We start from the raw sequence: 6000 nt of genomic DNA, 5'->3' as shown, positions 1-6000 counted from the left end.
TGAACACCAATGGGGTCCGGCGAACTTGGTGACTTGTGTAAATAGAAGCGTCAGTATTCGAGGCAATTTGGAATATACTGATAGGTACTTATGCAACAGTGTACAACTGAGACGCGTTAACTTACCTACTGGGAGTCGGCCTGATACCCCACCCCTTTGTGACATTTTCTCACTTGGTCGCGAAAGGAATAAGATAGTGTCGTTTTTGGTGGCTTCCGCTGGTAAGAATACGAGCCTAGAACATGTAAGTAGGAGATGGTGTAGACTAGGAAGGTGGCCAATGTGATGAGAGTTAAAAGGATCCGATCGTCTGCTGATTGTGGCGGCCTTGCCCCGCACATCTATTGAAAGATGCTGTGACCTTTATGTAAGGTTGTCGAGTGGCAATCTGTCGAAAGATGCCGTAAGCAACCCCTTTTGGGGGTTTGATTGGTTCGTAGCCCTGCATCCCTCGACCAAGTGAATGATCCTCAACAGCAGACGGCCTCCTATTAACTGGTACTGGAAATACGATTCAGGGGCCGGCTTTATCGACAGTGCATGCTCGGATTTAGGGAATTCGACTGAAGTGAGTCTCTCGTAAAGAGGTTCTAGGTTTGAGGTCATCTCGAACAGCAGGCTCAGACCACGAGCGAACATATGCAGAACACAACTCCAGCCCAGGTGAACTCGACCGACGCTCTGAACCAGTAGCAGAGACAACTGTAAAGGGCTAGGCAGGAACTGCCTTCTTTCCATGAGAACCACCAGCTTATTAGCGACAGAGGCTCCAATCATCCTGGCGGCAGGTGCGGTTGTGACTGGCTGATCGCTTGGTCGTCCAAAACCAGAAATCGCCGGCATATTCAGATCAACGGGAGCACTGCTTCAATTTATAATTTTGGCAGAGTCCCAACCCATCCTGTAGTCAGTTCGCTTCTTTTGGCAAAACTTCAACGTTGACCTAGGGTATACCGCGTCGGAGGTCACTGCTACCATCCATGAAGACCTATCGAGTCTTTGAGATGTTGCCCAACCATTCAGGCCTCTGGAAGGGATTGCCTAGCACGATAGGCTACAAGTCCCTTACAGGCATAATAACCTTCGAAGGGTCCATCGTGCCGATCCTCGTATATAATCTCCCGGGACTAGCAAAAATTCATGCTGACGAGGTTAAAACAGCCCCAAGCCCGTCAGAAGGACCCAGCTTACCAGAGAGGCGCCCCGGGTTATCTCCGCTCCAGACCGGAGGAACTGGACGAATTCATTACCGCCAAGCATTTCGACCGAAAGTTGAGTTTTACTGTTCACATCAATCAGCTTTAATGATGGCAATATCTATAGTAACGCCATCTTTAGCCAAGCTTACGCCAGACAAAGTTATTGCCGGATGCGTGTCCTTCTCCAGTAGAATTTGGCGTTGCTAATCTAGTTAGTGCGCACAAAACTGTAGAAAAACAGGTATAACATCCGAATTCTGAAGCTATTCTGAAAGCGTACATATGCTTCCAACAGCAACAGTGAGGCTATGGGCACCCTGGAGGGGTTTCCGACCTGAAGAGGGGTGATTTGGGTATATAAAGACACCTCTTCTCGTTTCCATCCTCGAGACTTAGGAGCAACAGAGCGCGGCTGCCCGGCAGGTTTTGGTTCAATATGGAATTTCCACAGGGAACTTTTCTCTCTAAGAGCCTGCAGCGGTTGGAAAGGCATTCATTGCTTTTCGGAGCGCGCGAAAGCGCCTACTACTTGGGGGCACTCTCCGATCACAAGTCTTACTAGTTGCTGTTAACTTTTGTGACGTGAGCTTGTCGGTAGCGAGATTGCCAGTGACAGCAAACCAAACGCACATGCCGTCGTCGTAATTGGGATAGCCTCTAGTGTTTCTCAGCATAACAAGAATTTCGCCGAGTACAAGCAGTAGAATTTGGTTTTCTTCGATACATGGCTCGATAGTACTGACATACCAACAGTCCTGAAACCTCAGACAATCATTGACACTTGGTTTTACTAACCAATACTCCGATACTAAGAGTTGTTTACTTGAGATCAATGAAGGGTGCGGGAAGAGCAAAGCATCTCGGGGAAGATGCCTCGGTATATCGTTTAAATGGAGGCACCACAAGCCATCACAGATAATATGACTTGTTACGTAACCCCTACTGGGTGGATGACTCTTAGTATTCAACGAAGTCATGAACAAACATGGATAGGCAAAGCTATTCCTTACTAGGGCTATAGATGGCATGTTCGGGCATATGCCGGCCACTGGGGCATTGGCGAATCGGGGCGCCAGATTTAGGGGGCGGGCGTGTCCGCGTTCAATCCCTTACGCGGCATCTGGTAGTTGCCGGTGGAGTCTCTATCCAAAGTTTACCCGTACAATTTAGCATATCTTGCCGCAGGTAGTAGGACGGGGACGGGGCGAGGATAGGTGACAAAAAGCACACAGCTGGTTGTGTCAGGCTCTTGAGGTACGAGTGTCTCTGGATGGGGTAGCCGGGGTCGGACTCGAACAAGCAGATGCCATTGGGTCGGACTTTTCGGGTCGTGCCGTCAACGTAGGTGGTTCGCAGATATGAGTAAGCTAGCGCCGTGACGAGTATTGTGATTCTGCCAGTCTACATGGCTATATGGCAAGTGGCGGGCCGCCGGGGGTATAAGATATCGAGCGTTAGTCGAAAGCTGCACGGGAATATCGAAGCCGGAGCTTTCCAGAGTGTGTTACCTAATAGTTTCTCTGCTGCAGATAACGGCTCACCCTCCCGGCGCCATTTCTCCTGCGAAAGACAACCGATCATTTCTCGATCCCGCCGGCCAAGACCGGCGCCCGCAGGCCATGTCACCCCACCTGGGCAAACATGCGTGGAATGAGCTGAGTGCGAAGAGCCGGCATGCCGGTCGTAGGACAAGGGCCGATATAAGTTGCGACGACCTCGAAGCTGAGAAATTGTCGTTGACAAGTAGGTGTACTGATCTACAGGAGTAACTCATCGGTTGGGTGAGAAGAAGCTTGGTGTTGGCGTGAAAAATGCAGCTTGTCCGGGATGATACTTGCTGATGTGCTGCACTGCTGTCTTTGCTACTCGGGCCATTTGGTCGTTAGTTCCTGCTGCTAGGGCATCATCGTGTCCTATTTTTCGCGTATTCCCCTCGCGGGGCATTGGATGTCAGACGCGTAGAATCATGTATTAATGTAGATTGCATGTCCCTTAGGGCGTATAGCTGTTCTGGTACTAATTTATACTAGTGGAGCTAGGTTAGCTTATTTTTTATTAAGTACCGATAATATATTAAATATTTTATTTAATATACTTTTTTAAGCTTTTTTTATTACGTATTTATTATTAATATTACGTATATTATAATATATAATAAAACGTTATTTATATTATAATATATTAAATAACGTGGTTTATTACTACGCGACGTATATTACTTAGCGACGCACTTTAATTTAATTTTAATATAATTAAACTTTAACGCGTAATATTTTTATAACTATAATATTTAATTAATTTTAAAAAGATCGAATAGTTTTAATAATTTAAGCGATACGAAATAAACCGAATTAAATAAGTTAAAAAGTAATAATAAAAGTTTATAATATATCCGAATTAATTTTACGCTATCGAATTTATAGCCGAACTTTAAAACGCGAAATTCGATTAAAACTATATAAAATAAATCTAATTAAAAAAGAGGTATTTCGTAAATATATAATTAATTTAAATATTTAAAGAATACCTCCCGATTTCGCTAATATAAAAATATAGCTAATCTTTTTACTATATCGCGCGGCGGTAACCGTATCGATAAACATTAAATTAAGCACTTTATTAACCGTAACCCGAACTTAAAAACTAAAATAAATCGTTAATATAATTATTAAAAGGCTTTTTACGAGGATTTTAAAGTTATTTTTATTTAATTTACACTAATTGTAAATATAAAGGCGAAATATAGGATTATCGACGAAAATATTTAAAATTTTAACGAGACCGGCTTTATAATAAATATAATCGAGTTAATACTCGTCGTAATACACGCTAAACGGCGTAAAAAGGCGAAATCGGTTTAACTTAATAATCGAGAATAAATAACGACGATTAAATATATTAATTTATAAGGCTAATTTATTCCGCCGTTTTTAATCGTTTAAAGTTAATATTACCTCGTAAATTAATCCCGCGAAATCGATTTACTAAGCGCCTAAGTAATTAAGTTAACTTTTAATAGCTAAACTAATAATAAAATAAGCTTAAATTAAATTAAGCACTTCGATAAACATATTAAATCGTAAACGAAAAGTCGCTACCGCCTCTTAATTCTCGATAACTATAAAAGCTATATTTCAGCCGAATTCGAGGTATATTATTAAAATAACGATATTATTATTATTAATATACTTCCCTATTTATCGCATTTACTTTAACCTCTCGATATAATATTTTATTCGCTTTTAAAGTATATTTATTCGAAAAAAGTCGAGTTATTTATTAAAGCTTCTATAAACTATATTACTAAGCTTAAATTCTTTATTACCTTTAAAGCCGCGTATTTTATTATTTTTACGGAAGCTAGTATTAAATTTAAATTTAATATATTTAATTTAATACCTTATAACCTTAATAAAGTAATTAATAAGCTAAATATACGTCTCCGAACGCCTATACTTAACCTATCCCGTTTAAAGACGGCTAATACCTACAACCCTTAAACGCTATTTAACCCTTAATAAATAATTAAGCACTTTATTTATATTAAAAAAAGGTATTTACTTATTAAGGAAGCTCTTTAACGCCGATTTTAAATACGGTTAACTAAATAGCGAAAAGTATAATTAAAATAGCTTATAAAATAACCCTTATACGCGATAAAATATATATATTAAAAGAGGCTAATTTAACACTTTTTAAGCACCGGAGAGCTAAAAAATCGCGAGTTTAACTTAAAAAAACCCTTATTATTAAAGAATTTTAATAGCTATAAAATAAAAAAGTAAAAAGGAAGCGTTTAATGCTCGATAAAAATAAAAATAGGGGTTCGTTAAAACGGAGGGCGATTAATAAAAAGCGTTATAATATTTACGGCAAAATAAATTATAATACGCGAATATATAAAAAAGATATAAAATTAAACGAGGAATCGGATAACGAGTAGTTTTAATTAATTTTAAGCGTTATAATTAAATTAATTTATATAAAAAGGTCGAGAAGTAAAAAAGGTGCGTCGCTAAGTGATATACGTTACGTAGTAATAAACCACGTTATTACTTTATAATTAAAATTCTATATTTTTACCTATTTTATTTAATTTTATATTAAGTTTTAAATCTTATTAATTTTAATGGGAAATTACGGAATGTATAAGTTATTTAAAGGGGGGAAGGGGGGGGATTAATAAAGGTTATATTTTACCTAATATAATTATAAATAAAACTTTTAAAATTAATGATTACGTTAAAGAAAACTATTATTATTTAAACTTAGGTTATTTAATTAAATAACCTATAAGTATTTTATAAAGAATTTTTAATTACTTAATTAAGTTTAACTTATATAAAATTTAATTAAAATACTTTATAATATAATAACGTGGTTTATCACTACGCGACGTATATTACTTAGCGACGCACCTTTTTTACTTCTCGACTTTTTTATATAAATTAATTTAATTATAACGTTTAAAATTAATTAAAACTATTCGCTATCCGATTCCTCGCTTAATTTTATATTTTTTTATATATTCGCGTATTGTAACCTATTTCGCCGTAAACACCACAACGCTTTTTACCGGTCGCCCTCCGTTTCGACGAACCTTTATTTTTATTTTTATCGGGCGCTAAACACTTCCTTTTTACCTTTTCGTTTTATAATTACTAAGATTTTTTAATAGTAAGGGCTCTTTTAAGCTAAACTCGCGATTTTTTAGCTTTTCGGCGTTTAGAAAATGCTAAATTAACCTCTTTTAATATATATCCTATTACGTATAAGGGTTATTTTATAAGCTATTTTAATT

The sequence above is a fragment of the Apiospora aurea genome, assembly GCF_038362705.1.
Source record: "Apiospora aurea strain CBS 24483 chromosome Unknown utg000001l_segment0_segment0, whole genome shotgun sequence".
Classification (NCBI taxonomy): Eukaryota; Fungi; Ascomycota; class Sordariomycetes; order Amphisphaeriales; family Apiosporaceae; genus Apiospora; species Apiospora aurea.
Note: the sequence above shows the minus strand (reverse complement) of the source record.